The following is a 17,791-nucleotide window of genomic DNA, read 5'->3' on the forward strand; positions in this document are numbered from 1 at the left end:
GTCCCTTTGGAAATTCTCTTGACAGCCCTTTGAAATGCAACAGCAAGGTGAGATTTTTGAGAGAGTGAACCATGCTTTCTTGCTGTCAAATGTGGTTTTTTTTGTCTGCTATTAGGGGCTGGCCATGACAGAAAAGGATGGAAAATTCTGCTGTCATGGTACAAAGCATGGTTTGTGAGATGTGGTGGTGAAAACATGTACTTTCCTCCTTAATTCAAGCAAGCAAGGGATGGCTCTTCTGTTGGTTTTAGGCTGCACAAATGAGGCTTCAAAATGACAGCAAATGACCTTCAAAAATTCTGTCTTGATGAAGTACAAAGCATGGCTCAAATGCAAGTATGGATAGCATGATGAAATTGTACTTTTGCCAAATTTCAAGCAAGCTAAGCATGGATACATGTACTGCATAAAATGAGCTTGCAAACACATTCTAAATGATATTTCTGAGCTATTCCAATTGGCCAAATGTTAGAAAAATGTTCATACCAAAAAGTCAAACATTGGTCAAACTTGCATTTAAATGAGAAAAGTCAAAAAATGCCATTTTGATTGGTGAAGTTTTGGCTCATGAAATTTATATTTTTGGAAAGAGGGGATCAAATGTGACTTGTAGGAAAAAACCCCACCAAAATTGGCCAAATGGTTTGAGAGATATGGCCTTTTGAAGTTCAAGAATTTCTGAAATCGATTCGATCATAACTTGCCAACCACACATGGGAATTAAGAGTTCTTGGACTTTTTGGAAATGGGAGAACAAGATCTTCAACTTTCATGTTGGGCAAAAATTCATTTGAAGCTCGTATCATGATGTAATTTTGAGGATCAAGACTTTCCATTTTTGGTAAGTTTCAGTTACAGGTCCAGTTTCCATTTTTGGAAACTTCTGATTTGGCTTCGAATTCTTCCATGATGGTGTTTGACATGATACATGAGGCCTATTGGGACATGAATAAACTCTCTCAAACCAAATCCAATCATCAAATCACTGATTAAATGGACAGTTGACCAACAGTTGACTTTTAGGGTTTCTGCCTGATTGTGCATTGACTGATGACCTCTGAGTCTTCAACCCTTGACTTTAACACTTCAAATGGATCCCCAAGTCATGTGAACATGTTGGACCAACCCTAGGGCCTTGGCTCAATGAGAATTGTGCTTGCTTGCTTGACTGACTGATCTCCTGATCAGTTTGACCTAATTCTTCTGATTGGCTTGCACTTGAGGCAAAAGACAATGCAATGCTATGCAGTGGACCATGATATACTATGACCTAACATGGAAATGTATGTACAATGATAGGTGCAAATTTGAGGTGCTACAGCTGCCCCTATTCAATCAGCTGGGAACCCGAATGGATGAGAGCAACGGCTGTCAGACTTTCAGGGTAAACAGGGATTGAATACTAAGAACCGTAGAATTTGCACAATACAGGGATCCACCAATGGAAACGTCCACTGGGATTTGATATTTATTACTGGGTATATAGATTTTTTGGTTTTGTTTTCAAAGGGTACGGCCACATCCAGACATCGCGACGACGATGAATGGGAAAAGAAATCACAACCATACGTCAACAGACGAAATGGGAAAAACTCGACGTTTATCGAAACCAACGGAGAGGTAACCAGACATTAATGAGTGACTGGAAGGGATACAACCATACGTCAACGGACGAAATGGGAAAAACTCAACGTTTACCAAGACCAACGGAGAGGTAACCAACTGGGGACGACCAGGAAAAACTCGACGTTTATCGAAACCAACGGAGAGGTAACCAGACATTAATGAATGACTGGAAGGGAGGACTCGACCAGACATCGACGGATGAATGGGAGAAGACTCGACGTTTACAGACATCGCAAGATGATGTTTACAGACACCAAAAAGATCGACCAGACATTTACTGATGAATGGGAATACTCGACGTTTACAGACATCGAAAGATGATGTTTACAGACACCAAAAAGATCGACCAGACATTTACAGATGAATGGGAATAAGAGAAACACAACCAGACGTCAACGGACGAATGGGAAAAACTCGTCGTTTATCGAAACCAACGGAGAGGTAAGTCCACATGGGGAGGGTACAACTAGACATCACCGGATGACCAGGAAAAACTCGACGTTTATCGACACCAACGGAGAGGAGTAAAGGAGATAACCAAATCATCAACGGATGATCGGGAAAAACTCAACGTTTATCGACACCAACGGAGAGGAGGAAAACTCAACCAGACGTCATAGGACGAAAGGGAGACTCAACGTTTATCGACACCAACGGAGAAGGAGAATACTTCACTAGGGAAGAAGGACACAACCAAATCATCAACGGATGATCGGGAAAAACTCGACGTTTACCAAGACCAACGGAGAGGAGAATACTTCACTTGGGAAGGAGGACACAACCAAATCATCAACGGATGATCGGGAAAAACTCGACGTTTATCGACACCAACGGAGAGGAGGAAACTCTACTGGGGAGAGGACACAACCAAATCATCAACGGATGATCGGGAAAAAACTCGACGTTTATCGACACCAACGGAGAGGAGGATACTTCACTTGGGAAGGAGGACACAACCAAATCATCAACGGATGATTGGGAAAAACTCGACGTTTATCGACACCAACGGAGAGGAGGATACTTCACTTGGGAAGGAGGACACAACCAAATCATCAACGGATGATCGGGAAAAACTCGACGTTTATCGAAACCAACGGAGAGGTAACTCTGCATGGAGAGGGGTACAACTAGACATCATTGGATGACTAGGAAAAACTCGACGTTTATCGACACCAACGGAGAGGAGGAAACTCTACTGGGGAGAGTGAACACAACCAAATCATCAACGGATGATCGGGAAAAACTCGACGTTTATCGACACCAACAGAGAGGAGAAAAACTTCTTCGGTCTGAATACCGGAAAATTGGCCTTGTGCCATGAGTACATCGACCTGATCGTCGGAAACTCCTTCGGTCTGAATACCGGAAAATTGGCCTTGTGCCATGAGTACATCGACCTGATCGTCGGAAACTCCTTCGGTCTGAATACCGGAAAATTGGCCTTGTGCCATGAGTACATCGACCTGATCGTCGGAAACTCCTTCGGTCTGAATACCGGAAAAACATGAGACATATTATCTAAAGCCGTCAAAACGTAGATAATACACTCGCATGGAAGATTATCCATAACCGGGTTGTGGGTTGCTAAATGAATAATCGACCGAAAAGAAAGGCATCTGGGTACCAGACTAGGTATGCAAAAGATGACCAATCAAAAGAGGATAAAGTTGCTAACTCGGAGCAAATATCCAAAAGGAAGGGGAAGACCCACTGGGGACAATACTGCTTGATCAGGGCAAGTATCCAGAGGGGAAAGAATGTCAATATCACGAACCGGATACTAATAACTGAAAAGAGGGGATTACATCTACCGGTTAGTAGGCAGAAAACCACGGAAAAGTAACCAGTCATGCATAGGATGAATCACACAGGGTTAACTCCACCAAGGGGGTGAAAGTGGGATTTTACAACTACCAGCTAGTAGGTAGAAAACCACAAAGATAGGACTTACAGCTACCGATTCGTAGGTAGAGGCCAACGGAAAAGTAACCATTCATCATCGGGATGAGCACACAGGGTTAACTCCACCACGGGGAGAACGTGGGATTTTACAACTACCAGCTAGTGGGTAGAAAACCACAAAGATAGGACTTACAACTACCGGGTTTGTAGGTAGAGGCCAATGGAAAAGTAACCAGTCATCATCGGGATGAGCACAAAGGGTTAATTCCAACAAGGGGAGGAAAGTGGGATTTTACAACTACCAGCTAGTAGGTAGAAAACCACAAAGATAGGACTTACAACTACCGGGTTGTGGGTAGAGGCCAACAACACATTCCGCTGAGGATGAAATGAATGAGTGCCGGTTAGTGAGCGACTATTCATTTATGCCCCAGGGCAGCACAAGAGATAGTCAACAAGAAGCCAATTTAGGATCGATCCAAAAAGGCAGACTGAATCAAGACTCATCCTAATGAGGAAAGAACTCAATAGGGAAAACCCATCCCATTAGGGAGGGAACGGAAGCAACCGTCATCCACGAGGATGTATCTCAGTGGGGAAATGGCAGGAAAAGATTGACACTTTCTGCTTAAGGGGTAGACTCTACATGGAGAGATCGGACACACCCATATCTGCTAGGAAAATCTACTGGAGAGATCTGTATCACCAAATAGCAGGAGGAAACAATCAACAGATACCCGGCGACAGCTGCAACATGAGTATCCAAATGCTATGATTATGCATGTATGCTTTATACCTAAAATGCATGATGAATGTTGACAAACAGACATGCTTAACACGCAGGTCCGGGAATCAACCATCCGGAGAGAAAACCAAAGTCACCAGAGAGCCAAGAAAATCCACTGGAGGCTGGGACAATAGGAAACAATCAGCATCCTGCAGGGGAGAAAGGCCACCCGAGGCTTCCGGAGGGATCGTCGGTCACAACCGGAGAGAAGAGTTCAACATACAAGCGGATGCGCCACAACGACTTGTGCTAGAGATACCAAGAAGCGATCAGATCTCTGATGAAGATAGATAGGCATTGAGAAAGCTTTTCATGCCAATAACTCCGTTGGGGGATCTATCTGAGGGACATGATGGGGTACTGGGATGTCAATTTGCAAAATACTGAATCTTCCAAGAAAAGCACCCATGCTGGGGAGAGATGAAGACTGCTCTGCTGGAGAGGCGAAAGTTGAAGTCTTCGGTAAACACTCTGCTAGGGGAGCTGCCCCACAATAATGTCCGAAACAGCAAACTTGCTGGGGATGCCCCACGATAGGGCTCAAACAGCACTCTACTGGGGATGCCCCATAATAGAGCTAACAGGGATTTGGAGGAAGAATCTGTACTGCCGGGAACATGAAGATGAACAACTTCAAACAACACTGCATCGGGCAACTTCACTGAGGAGAGACCATACGAGGTTCTGCAGGACAAAGATACAGTCATGCTCGAGATACGAACAATTGTCTTACCTGTTGGTAATCATACCACCCCCGGGAGAGCACCGTGGGTCTCCTAAGTATTCTTCCATCTTTGTGAATGTTCACTTTGTTTAAGAACAAATTTTTTTTGAAAAATTTGTTTATTTTGAAAAACAATGATACTTTATCAATTAAAACATGCAAAACGTTTGTTGAGTTGAAACAAATAAGAGTGCAAATAATTGGATAAAAGCTCAAATTGATGTGATGGAATGGTAGTCTGCAAAGGGCGAGACTCCATAGATCTGTGCAAGTTTGAAATCGGTGATGTATATTGGAGAGGGATACATTGAACATAATGACCTTTCCTCTACCATTCTGAATTTTCGATGTATTCAAAGCTTCAGTCGACGACAAATCGAGAATTCCTGACGGATGACAGATATAGAGCACAGTCTTGTCAAGATGCAGTTACTTGCCAAATCCCTAATTTTTGCCTAGATTGCCCCAGTGTGAGGTGCTCAATCTAGCGGGATGCAAATTCTTTTTTCAATGTCTCTAACTTTTGCCTGGATCGCCCTTTCGGGTTTTCAATCCACCGAGACGCTCCTTTTTGCCTAAGTCGCCTTTTGGGGTGTTCGACTTAGCGAGCTTTTGCTTTTTTGTCTTAGGCGAAGTATTTCTTGACTGCATGAGGATTCACAGGACGAGTGAACTTCTCCATTGTTGTAAGTGTCAAAACATTGCCTGAAAAGGCTCTCTTGACAACATATGGACATTCATAGTTTGGGGGTTCACTTGCCCCTGGAATCGGGTACGAAAGACAAGACTTTCTTGAGCACAAGGTCACCTTCTCGGAACACACGAGGCTTGACCTTCTTGTTGAATGCTTTTTCACCCTCTGCTGATATGACTGACCATGACACATGGCAGTTGATCTCTTCCTTTCGATCGAATTCAGCATCAGCCAACTTGGGACTTTGAGGGTGCTATTTTTTTGTTTCTTTCTTTCTTTTTCTTTCTTTTGATCTGGATTTCTTTTGATTTTTTTTTTTTTGATTTTGCACCCTCCTCTTTCTTTTTCTTTTTTCTTTTTCTCTTTTTTTTTGATACCCCAGTTGGCTGTTCTGCTGATTCTCGAGATGCAGCTGAGTGATCTTCTTTTCTTGCTCAAGAAGTCGGGAAATACCGTCAGGAATCCCTTCAACATCATCTTCTTCCGCTTCGAATACAGGGAATTCAAAATTGGGAGATGACGTCTGATCACTATGTTCAATGGGTCTAAGAAACAACCTGCATAAAGATTTTGAGTATAAAAGCTTTTTGGAAATCAAACAAGACAATCGTTATGCAGATGAAAAGATTGCTTTTATTCTTGTTTTTTAAAGGTTTTTTGTGATCACCAATTTCATGCAAAAAGCGAAAAGGGAAAACAATTGGAAAATCAAATGTTTAACATGAATTTATTTGAATGAAAATATCATTGCACAAAATGTTGCCAACAATGTCATCACTTCTCCTTTTGGCATGGGAGAAGGGTTTTTAAACAAAGTGATTGTTACTCTGACTTATGAACAACTGTAGGAAAGCCCACAGTGACCCGATTGTGATAGATCCCTCCGGGGATGACAACTGTCAGTATTTCTTGCATTAGCAGCTTCTGCTCTCTGAACAACTCTTCTGAAGAAAAAGTCGGCGCCAGCCCGGGACTTGTTATCTTCAAGCTTGATTAGCATTGGGACCTAAGTCTTCCAAAATCAGAATACCTGACCTCACAAGGTCTTGAACCTTCATCTTCAGCTGGAAACAACTATCCACGTCATGACCAGGAGCACCCGAATGATACACACAATGCTGTTCAGGCCTATACCACCACCGAGGGTTGACGGGTATGGGCGGCGGGTCTCTGGGAGTAATCAAGTTCCGCTCTATCAACGAGGGACAGAGCTCGGCGTAGGACATGGGGATTGGATCAAAAATGATCTTCTTCCTCTCATTACTCGTACTGGCTTGCTGGGAAGCCTGCTGCTGAGGACGATGTTGTTGATGCTGATATTGCTGAGTTGACCTTTTCTGCTGTTGTTGAGGTTGAGTTGCTGGAATAGTCACACCAACAGCCTGACGATACTGTCCTCTGTTCACACTCCTCCGTCGGTACACAGCATTTGTTTCAATCTCTCCCCTTTTGGGTGCCCCAGAGGATGGCTTCTTAGAACCGGAAGAACTTGAAGAGCCAGGATGGCGAACCGGAGCGAGGGTTGCTCTGACATTAACAGTCTCTGCAGCAAGAGGCTGTTCACTGATTCTGATCCCCCTCAATTCATCACCCACGGCATAATCATCGACGAGAATGGTGACAGCAACATCCTCATGAGCGGGTACATCCACTGGTGGAGCACGGTGGACTAGTGGAATCACGGCTTCCAGTCTCTGGGCTAAGGCACGCAGCTCCTCTTGCCCCTGAACAACTCCTTGCATCATCGTCATGAACTGGGCCATGTTCGCCCTCATCTCAGCTAACTCAGTCTGAACCTGATCCATACTCCTCTGTTGATTGAGTCTGGTTGAGTAACGATGCGGTCGGCGGTCAGCAATCCTCTCTCAGTCAGGAACCAAAGTGAGGAGTCTTTCCAAACATGTCTGTAATGCAAGGATGTGCATGATATGCATGATGTGCATGATATGGGTACTATTTTGTCATGAATGATCCTGATAAAGGATATGCGTATGCGAGTTAACTTTTTTTTCATGCATTACTATTTTTTTGGAAAATAAACATGCTATGATGCAAATGATGGGAACATGACTGGTCAGGCTGTGCATCTCAAGGCACAGGGTCAAAGCTTCGGCTTGAATCCGGAGTCACAATCCACCTGAAACCCAAAGTCATCTGAGGAACTGTCATCTGAACCCATTCTTAGAAACCAAATCACCATAAATCCGACTTGGGGAGTTCCGAAATAAACGAAACTGGAGATTATATCACTATCATCACAGGAACATCCATTGAACGGATGACAGCCAGCTCCTCTGAACAGGTACTCTCAAATTCAACCCGGGGATCCGAAATAAACGGAACCCGCTGATAAACCACGGACAGAACTCCGGCGTCCCAGAAATAAATGTCCATAATTCACAGTCACCATCTGTACCGAGAGTCACCAACTGTACCTGTTAAAATGATCAATCCCCCCCCACTCACGGGTGTCATCTAGGCCAGGGTAAGGTCGAGAGAAACGCAGCATAAATAACCTTTCGCAGAATATCATCCTGTGCACACCCGATGTATGCACCGATAATATCCCACCAGGGTCTGAACTGCTCGTGATATCAATGTTCCGCTAAGTGGCGCCATACCACCCGCTTCCCATGAATCACTCTATTCCTAGGTTTCCTAGATTTCACTCATAGCCTGGGTATTGGGCCTTTTACCTCGAGTAACTCCCACCCCCAAACAGAGAAACACAGACAGCACAGCAGATGAATATGAATGAAATGCAAACATTAATGCAAATAATAAATGCAAACAATAAATGCACATATATACAATGAATGCAATAAAAAAACAGCACAAAGCAACCAAAACCCTAACCTAGAGAGCGCTAGGAGAGACTCGCTCAGGGAAGATGGACCAGCAGAGGTCAACTTCTCTATATCCCCAGCAGAGTCGCCAGCTGTCGCATCACGCGAAAAACCGGCGGGAAAACAAGAACAACAGAGCCGCCACCGTGCGTTATTTATCCCAGAAGAGGGAAAGGAAACGCTCAGAGTAAACCTAGGAAAGAACATGGTCTCGCGACCAAAGAGAATGGGTTCGGGAGTCGGTTATGCGAAGGGAAGGTATTAGCACCCCTACGCATCCGTAGTACTCTACGGGATCCACGCACAAAAGGAAGGAATATGGTTGCTATAACACTGCTCACACACACACACACTGGCTGAAAGAGACACAAGAAAACAGACTGAAACTGACTCGGCAGGATATCGCATCCTGGGCCTACTTAGTCTATCAGGCATAGACATCAGAGTCCAAGTAGTTCGGACTGGGGAAACGACACATGCTCGCTAGGATATCGCATCCTATGCATACGTATCTTCTTGGACGAGAGAGGAATCAGAGCATTCGTAGCTCGGCTGACACACACACAAACAAACAAAACAAAGGCAAACGTGGAGCCCGACTGCCAATCACTGGACTTATGTCAGCATCCGAACCAAAACGCACACAAGAAGGCAAACATGGAGCCCAAATGCCAATCACTGGACTTACATTAGCATCCGAACCAAACACACGCACACTGGAACCCAAATGCCACTCGATGGACTTACATCAGCTTCCAAGCACACAACGACACAACAAGTTAATAGGGAGTCGGGGACTCGAGCCTATAACTGTCAAGCACACACTGAAACAAACAGGCAACGGATTGCTAAGGAGTCAGGCACTCGAGCCTAGCAACTGTCAGACAACTCACACAAAAAAAGAAAAGGGCGCCCGGAGAGATCAGCTCAATCTCCTGCCTACATACTTCATCTGGTATGAAGATCAGGGCGATGTAGTTCCCCTACGCAGGGATAAAGGACTAGCCTAACCAGATAACAGAGGGAGACACAACTAGGGAGACTACGACTCGAGCCTAGATGTTATCATGCAAAATCATCCCTAAGTTAAGGTTTCTAGCTAAATGGCACAAGGGCCAACCTATCCTAAGCATGGCTTGCACAGGGAGCAAGCCACACACACATAACTTGCACAGGAAGCAAGCCAAGCAAAACCTAACTTGCACAGGAAGCAAGTCTAAACTAATCCTAACTTGCACAGGAAGCAAGTCAAACAATCCTAACTTGCACAGGAAGCAAGTCAAACAATCCTACAAACACAGATAGCACACACTATACACAAGCAAGTGGCTCAAACAAGGGTTAGGTTTTAGTCGAGGGGTCATATCAACCTCAACAAACAAACCTCTGGAATGGGGTGAATGTGCTCTTAACCTTGCCATTGAGGGGCTAAGGTGAAGCAGATGAAAGGTGAGTGAAGATGAGACTTCACAGCTCTTATCCCTGGCCTGGGAGAGCTCAAGACAAGAATGTGTGGGTTCAGAAAGTGGGAACCCTTCTACACATTTAATACTGACTCAACTGTACAATTGCACAAGATCTTGGGTTTTTATCTGTAATGCATCAACACAGTGGTGTGAGCAAAGCAGATGACACACTGAATAGTGGGGGATAGATTGCATATCCCTACCTTCCACCAATTGCCTCTTCACTTAGGAGGACTTTGACTCTATGCAAGGACAAAAGTAAACAGTCACAAACATTGCCTCTTAAGGAGGACTTCAGTCAGTTGCCTGGCCAAGTAACAGGCCGGGTCTCCAGACTACATGAAGTAAAAGAGATTATACCTCAAACAAGTTGCTAAAAAGCAAAGCAAAGCAAGTTCAGAGAACTTAAGCAACTAAGGTACCTGAAAAAGTCAAAACAATCAGCAAACAGTTCAAAAGTTTAAATCAAAAGGAATTGGTAAACAGTCAACACAGATGGTCAACTGTGCAAGGCGCAAGACTCAAACACATGAGTCAAACCTACAAAACAAAGGTTAGCACATGATAAACAAATCAAGTTCAAACAAGTTTGAATGATCTTTGAGGCATTGGTGCTTAACCTGAAACATTAACTCAATTGTAAGTACAAAAGACCACTAGGACTAGCCTAGGGTCAAGGATGAAAGAAGAAAAGTTAAAACAGCAAAGAAAAGTCAACCAAAGTCAAGGTCAAACATTTAAGAAGCTATCACAATTGGGCCCACATTCAAATCATGCATTATTATCATTTCATGAACATTTGAAGTCAAAGTAAGGCAAATGAAAGCACAAAAAAGTCAACAGAATGACTTGCATCAAAAGTCAACCCAAACAATCTCAAAAATTATCAAATAAATCACTCTCAATCCTAACATCTAGCATGGTAAGCATGTCAAATTTCATAGCATTTGGATGAGAGGAAGGCAGTCAATGAAAATCATGAAGTCAACATAATTTCAAGTATGCACAATGAAGGACAACAAACATGGGTCAACTTCAAAAAATCATATCAAATTGAAAACAGATGAGAAATGAATGAGATTAACACCAATGCAAAGTTCAAGATGTCTAGTTATCACATATGAAATTTCATGATCATTCAATATGGTATGAGGATTTCACAAAGGATTTGGCATCATGTATCACACAAAGTCAACAATTGACTAGGCAGGGAAGAAAATTCTCAAATAAATGGAAAACAGCATGATTAAATCCAAGAAAATTCACACACAAACTAGACATGTAAGAGATCATTCATGCCAAATTTCAAGTTATTTGAAGGCCAGGAGACATGTGAACAAAAATCATGAATTTGCATAACATTGGTGTGACACAAATTGTCACACCCTAGTTCAAAAATTCATATCTAGCAAACCACAAATGATAAATGCATAAACTCTACATCAAAACAAAGATGAGTGAGTCTAGTTTCACCACAAAACATTTCAGGGGCAATGGATACATTCTCATTATTTCACAAAGGTATTGGCACAAGGTATCAAATGTGCATACATGTTAGGAAAACAATTACCAATTAAAATCCAGCCAATGAAAAATTAATTAAAAATCATAATCAAATACTAGACATCCATGTGAAGATGATGGAAAAATTTTCATGATTTTTGGATGAATAATGAAGGAGAAATGAATTGTTGAAGTTGAGTGAATAATTGGATGAAACATGATCAAATAACATGGCATAATGGTCAAAATGGTTGACTGAATGGCAATTTGGTAATAAGGCGCGTCACTAACTTAAACACTGCGTTTTGGCAAGGAGAATGGAATGTTCTCATTGGTCCAATTCCAATGGAACAGTGACTCGGCCAATGGAGCTCAAATTCTGGGTTTCTAAAAACCCTAGGGTTTAACAGCATGGTTTCACGTTGATCACAGCAAAATGGATTCAAAACAAATGCTACAAACCAAATGGCAACACAATCAAAATGCTCATGCAACATACAGCAATCAACAGCCAATCATGTTCAATATTTCTGGGCAGCCTTAGGGTTTTAAAACAGCAGCAGTATTCATCATCATCATGCAACTTGAAATTTCGAAATGTCCAGAAATCCATGGCAAGCATATCAATAGCATCATCAGACATCCAGCAACAAGAATATAGCATCAAATTTCAATAAATCATTGCAAGCATGGCAAATCGATGGAAAACACATTTGTACACAAAAATGAAAACTCAGATTTAACACAGCATGGTCAACCATTTAGCATGATTCAAGTTGCAATGGAACAAGCATGGGAAGAACTACAAGACACATGGCATTAATTTGAGAAAAGTGGAACTCGAAGTCTTACTTGAATCTGAAGAAAATGGTGAAACAGGGCTTCTTTTGGTGATACAAGTGCAAACAGATGAAGACAATGGTGTGTAATGATGGATGCTTGATGCCCTTTTGCTCAGCTATGCATGAAAATGTCCAAATCGTGTTTTGCCATTGTTGGAGCTTGGTGAAAACAGAGTGAGAAGGAGGCTGCACAGGTGATGAATGGTTCTTGCAAAAGGCTTCAGATGATGTCCATATGATGGAACAATGAAGAAAGGCTTGAGGGTTTTGGAGCTTTGAGCAGAAAAATCTCAAAATGTGAAAAATAGCCTTGAGAGAAAATGAGAGAGCTTGGTCGTGTGTGGCTGCTGCTAGGTTTCTCCAGTGATGAAATGGATGATGAAATAGCAATGCCAGGTTCAGTTCATTGAGAGTTCTTGAACAGATTTTGGAAAATGCATAAAATGTGTTTTTTGAGCAAAAGTGAGTGAATTTTTGGAAAATGAGTGAGCAAGGTTGGTTCTGCTGTGTATGTTGGCTGTGGCTGTTTCATGTGACAGAAAAAATGGTGAGGAAGTATTGTTATCAAGCAAGGCAGGGCTTTTGTCTTTTGAAGTTTTGGACAGATTTGGTAAAATGGCCAAGAGTGAAGCTTGAGAGAATGTCAAGTTATGTTGGTTCTCTTGCAGCTAGCAGGGTTTGTTCATGACAGAAAAGGGTGAATGAATGTTGAAAAACAAATGCTAGGCTTAAGTTCTTTTTGGAAGTTTGGACAGAAAGTTGGAATGGCCAAAATGTGCTTTGTTTAGCATGAGGTTTTTCTGCTGTGTTAGATGGTGCTAGCAGGGTTTCATGGGACAGTGAATGATGTTCAAAAATGCTGTTTGATGTTGCCTATTGTTTAGAACAGAATTTGCAATTTTTGTCCCAATGTCAAATGAGAGAGAATGAAGATTTCAGCCTGAGTGAGTTGGTTTGTTCTGGCTGCTAAGGGTTTGTGGCATGACAGAAAATGATGAACAAGACTGCTATGTGCAGTACCAAGCATGGCAAGGTTTTTGTCCCTTTGGAAATTCTCTTGACAGCCCTTTGAAATGCAACAACAAGGTGAGATTTTTGAGAGAGTGAACCATGCTTTCTTGCTGTCAAATGTGGTTTTTTTTGTCTGCTATTAGGGGCTGGCCATGACAGAAAAGGATGGAAAATTCTGCTGTCATGGTACAAAGCATGGTTTGTGAGATGTGGTGGTGAAAACATGTACTTTCCTCCTTAATTCAAGCAAGCAAGGGATGGCTCTTCTGTTGGTTTTAGGCTGCACAAATGAGGCTTCAAAATGACAGCAAATGGCCTTCAAAAATTCTGTCTTGATGAAGTACAAAGCATGGCTCAAATGCAAGTATGGATAGCATGATGAAATTGTACTTTTGCCAAATTTCAAGCAAGCTAAGCATGGATACATGTACTGCATAAAATGAGCTTGCAAACACATTCTAAATGATATTTCTGAGCTATTCCAATTGGCCAAATGTTAGAAAAATGTTCATACCAAAAAGTCAAACATTGGTCAAACTTGCATTTAAATGAGAAAAGTCAAAAAATGCCATTTTGATTGGTGAAGTTTTGGCTCATGAAATTTATATTTTTGGAAAGAGGGGATCAAATGTGACTTGTAGGAAAAAACCCCACCAAAATTGGCCAAATGGTTTGAGAGATATGGCCTTTTGAAGTTCAAGAATTTCTGAAATCGATTCGATCATAACTTGCCAACCACACATGGGAATTAAGAGTTCTTGGACTTTTTGGAAATGGGAGAACAAGATCTTAAACTTTCATGTTGGGAAAAAATTCATTTGAAGCTCGTATCATGATGTAATTTTGAGGATCAAGACTTTCCATTTTTGGTAAGTTTCAGTTACAGGTCCAGTTTCCATTTTTGGAAACTTCTGATTTGGCTTCGAATTCTTCCATGATGGTGTTTGACATGATACATGAGGCCTATTGGGACATGAATAAACTCTCTCAAACCAAATCCAATCATCAAATCACTGATTAAATGGACAGTTGACCAACAGTTGACTTTTAGGGTTTCTGCCTGATTGTGCATTGACTGATGACCTCTGAGTCTTCAACCCTTGACTTTAACACTTCAAATGGATCCCCAAGTCATGTGAACATGTTGGACCAACCCTAGGGCCTTGGCTCAATGAGAATTGTGCTTGCTTGCTTGACTGACTGATCTCCTGATCAGTTTGACCTAATTCTTCTGATTGGCTTGCACTTGAGGCAAAAGACAATGCAATGCTATGCAGTGGACCATGATATACTATGACCTAACATGGAAATGTATGTACAATGATAGGTGCAAATTTGAGGTGCTACAGCTGTTAGATGAGATATGAACCTTGAAATGTAGTTCAACCTACCTAAGAAACCACGAACCTCTTTTTCTGTTCTCGGTTCAGGCATTTCTTGTATCGCTTTTACTTTAGCAGGATCAACCTCGATTCCTCTTTCACTTACAATAAACCCCAGCAACTTGCCAGACCGCACTCCAAAAGTGCACTTGTTCAGATTCAACCTCAATTTGAATTGTCTCAACCGGTCAAACAGCTTGGCCAAGTCTACCAAATGCCTCTCTTCTGTTTGGGACTTTGCTATCATGTCATCAACATAACATTCGATCTCATGATGAATCATATCATGAAACAAGGTCACCATAGCTCTTTGATACGTGGCACCGACGTTCTTGAGACCGAATGGCATCACCTTATAACAAAAAGTGCCCCATGGTGTAATGAACGTTGTTTTCTCCATATCATCTTGCGACATTTTAATTTGATTATAGCCAGAAAAGCCATCCATGAAGGAAAACACCGAGAATTGAGTTGTATTATCTACCAACACATCGATGTGAGGTAACGGGAAATCATCTTTTGGGCTAGCTCTATTCAAATCCCGGTAGTCCACACACATCCTCACCTTTCCATCCTTCTTCAGTACCGGCACAATGTTCGCGACCCAAGGCGGATAATTAGTGACAACTAGGAAACCAACATCCAACTGTTTTTGTACTTCCTCTTTGATTTTCATGGCCATCTCGGGTCGAGTTCTGCGCAACTTCTGCTTTACTGGAGGACAATCTTCTCTCAATGGCAACTTGTGTACAACAATATTGGTATCTAACCCTGGAATATCTTGATAAGACCAGGCGAAGATATCAACATAGTCTTTCAACAGTGCCACCATTCTGCTCTTGACATTCGTCTCCAAAGCGGCCCCAATTTTTACTTCCTTTCTGACCTCCTCGGTACCCAGATTAACAATCTCAACTTGCTCCTCGTGCGGTTGAATCACCTTCTCCTCTTGTTTCAACAACCTGGCTAACTCTTCCGGCAGTTCACAATCTTCTTCGCCTTCTTCTTCGGCATGATAGATCGGGTTGTCGAAGTCATATAGGGGTGTAACAGGATTGTCATCAATGAGATCCGGAGAATAATCGCATCTGCATGAATGTTGATTCATGCGTTGCTTTTAGAGTCGGAACGAGACAAATTAAAAGGAAGAAAAATGAAAATAAACATTGCCATTTTTATTATATAATTTTTTAAACTGCAAAATAAATGAAAAACAGAGAACACCGCTTTTAATGCGAAAAACATCCGTTTATTAATGATGCAAATAATGCAAAATGAAACACATGAGGTGGTCCTTACAATGGACCATTACGTTTTGGGCAAAATGTATGGCTTTCATGCAAACAGATTTAACAAACAGAAATATTACTCTTCATGCAGAGTGACAGTGATGATCTTTTCGGCCTTCCAGTTCTGGATCTCCATTCCTGGTACGCACGGTTTTATCCACGAGTCAAGCTCGCAGTTGTAACACCCCAAGAGAAATAAGACACTTATTTAATTTAAATTAATAATTAAATGATTAATTTAATTAAATAATTGGAATTTTGGATTTTATTATTATTATTATTTTGGAATAATAATAATTGGAATACATATATATATATATGTGGGAATAAAGAAAAGGGTTTCATATTTTTGGAACAGAAGAGTTTTCACGTGAAACTCAGAGAAGCTGCAGAGAAGAGGAAAAAGGGCAAAGAGCCGAAAAGCACGGTTGAAGAACGGAAAAACTAAAGCTTCGAGAATTGCCGGATTATCTCAGGTAAGGGGGGTTTATCGTCGTTTAATGGGTATTATAGAATAACATGTCATGGGTAGTGAGAAGCCGTTGATTTTAACCCTAATTGGAACTGTATATGCTGAAATTGACGTTGAATAAACCGTGTTAAAAACTGTAAATTGAATTGATAGTTGTGTGAGTCGAAAATGTTAGACCAGGGTACGAATCCCAATTAAAAACTTGAATCGGCGCTACCAATTTACCGGACGAATGGTTCTGTTTAGAGATGGTTGTAGTTGAGGAAACGGCCGGAAAACCTGTGAAACGTAAGCTAACGGAACCCTGGAAAACTCAGAAAAATCTGAGTCTGCGCGCGAGCGGTCGACCATAGGGTCGGCGTGCGCTGACCCGTGAGGCATGCGCTGACTGCATGCGTCGACGCATGGTAGTTTTGCGCCGACCAGTGAGCTAAGCGTCGACTGTATGCGTCGACGCATAGGGCTTTTGCGCCGACTCCCTCCAGTTGAGCAGAGTCTTTGCAGAATGGAAAAATAGTTGATTTTATGTTGTGAGTGCAAGTGGTAGCTGGCCTATCATAGTTAATTGTGAGGAATGAATTTATTAGGTTTATGGTTGTGAAATGTTGATGCAATGATGTTGAAAAGTTGATTTTTTAGTTGCCTTGTTGAAATTATTAAGTTGTAGGCCGATGAGCCAACGTTGATTCTAAGTTGATTTGTTGAGAATTACTGAGTTGTAGGCTGAAGAGCCAAAGTTGATTATGAGTTGTTCTGTTGAAAAGCTGTTATGTGGCTGTTGTTATTATGTTGTTGAGCTTTCAAGTCGTACATGACATATACATTCATATGCATTAAGTCGGAGCTTTGTCTCACACCACGTTGGCCTGGATTGGCAAAAATATGGAGCTTTTGCTCACACCACGTTGGCCTGGATTGGCAAAATTTTAAGTTGAAAGTTGAAGGCTTATGCCTTGATGCCCACTAAACTGGCAGTGATTTTAAGTTGGGAGTTTTACTCCAAATGGTACCACATGCATGAAGAGTCGAGTCTCATTGAGTTGCATTTTATGTTGTTATTGAGTTGCATTGTATGTTGTTATGGAGTTGTATTGACGTTGTGATTGAGCACGATATTTTAGTTGATATGCCGTAAATGACTGCAGGATATAATTAGGGTGATTAACGTGTAGAATTACTTAACATAACATGATAAATTATAATATTTGTTATATCGATTGAGGAACTCACCCTTACAGCTATATTTT

This window comes from Lathyrus oleraceus, chromosome 3, assembly GCF_024323335.1.
Source record: "Lathyrus oleraceus cultivar Zhongwan6 chromosome 3, CAAS_Psat_ZW6_1.0, whole genome shotgun sequence".
NCBI lineage: Eukaryota > Viridiplantae > Streptophyta > Magnoliopsida > Fabales > Fabaceae > Lathyrus > Lathyrus oleraceus.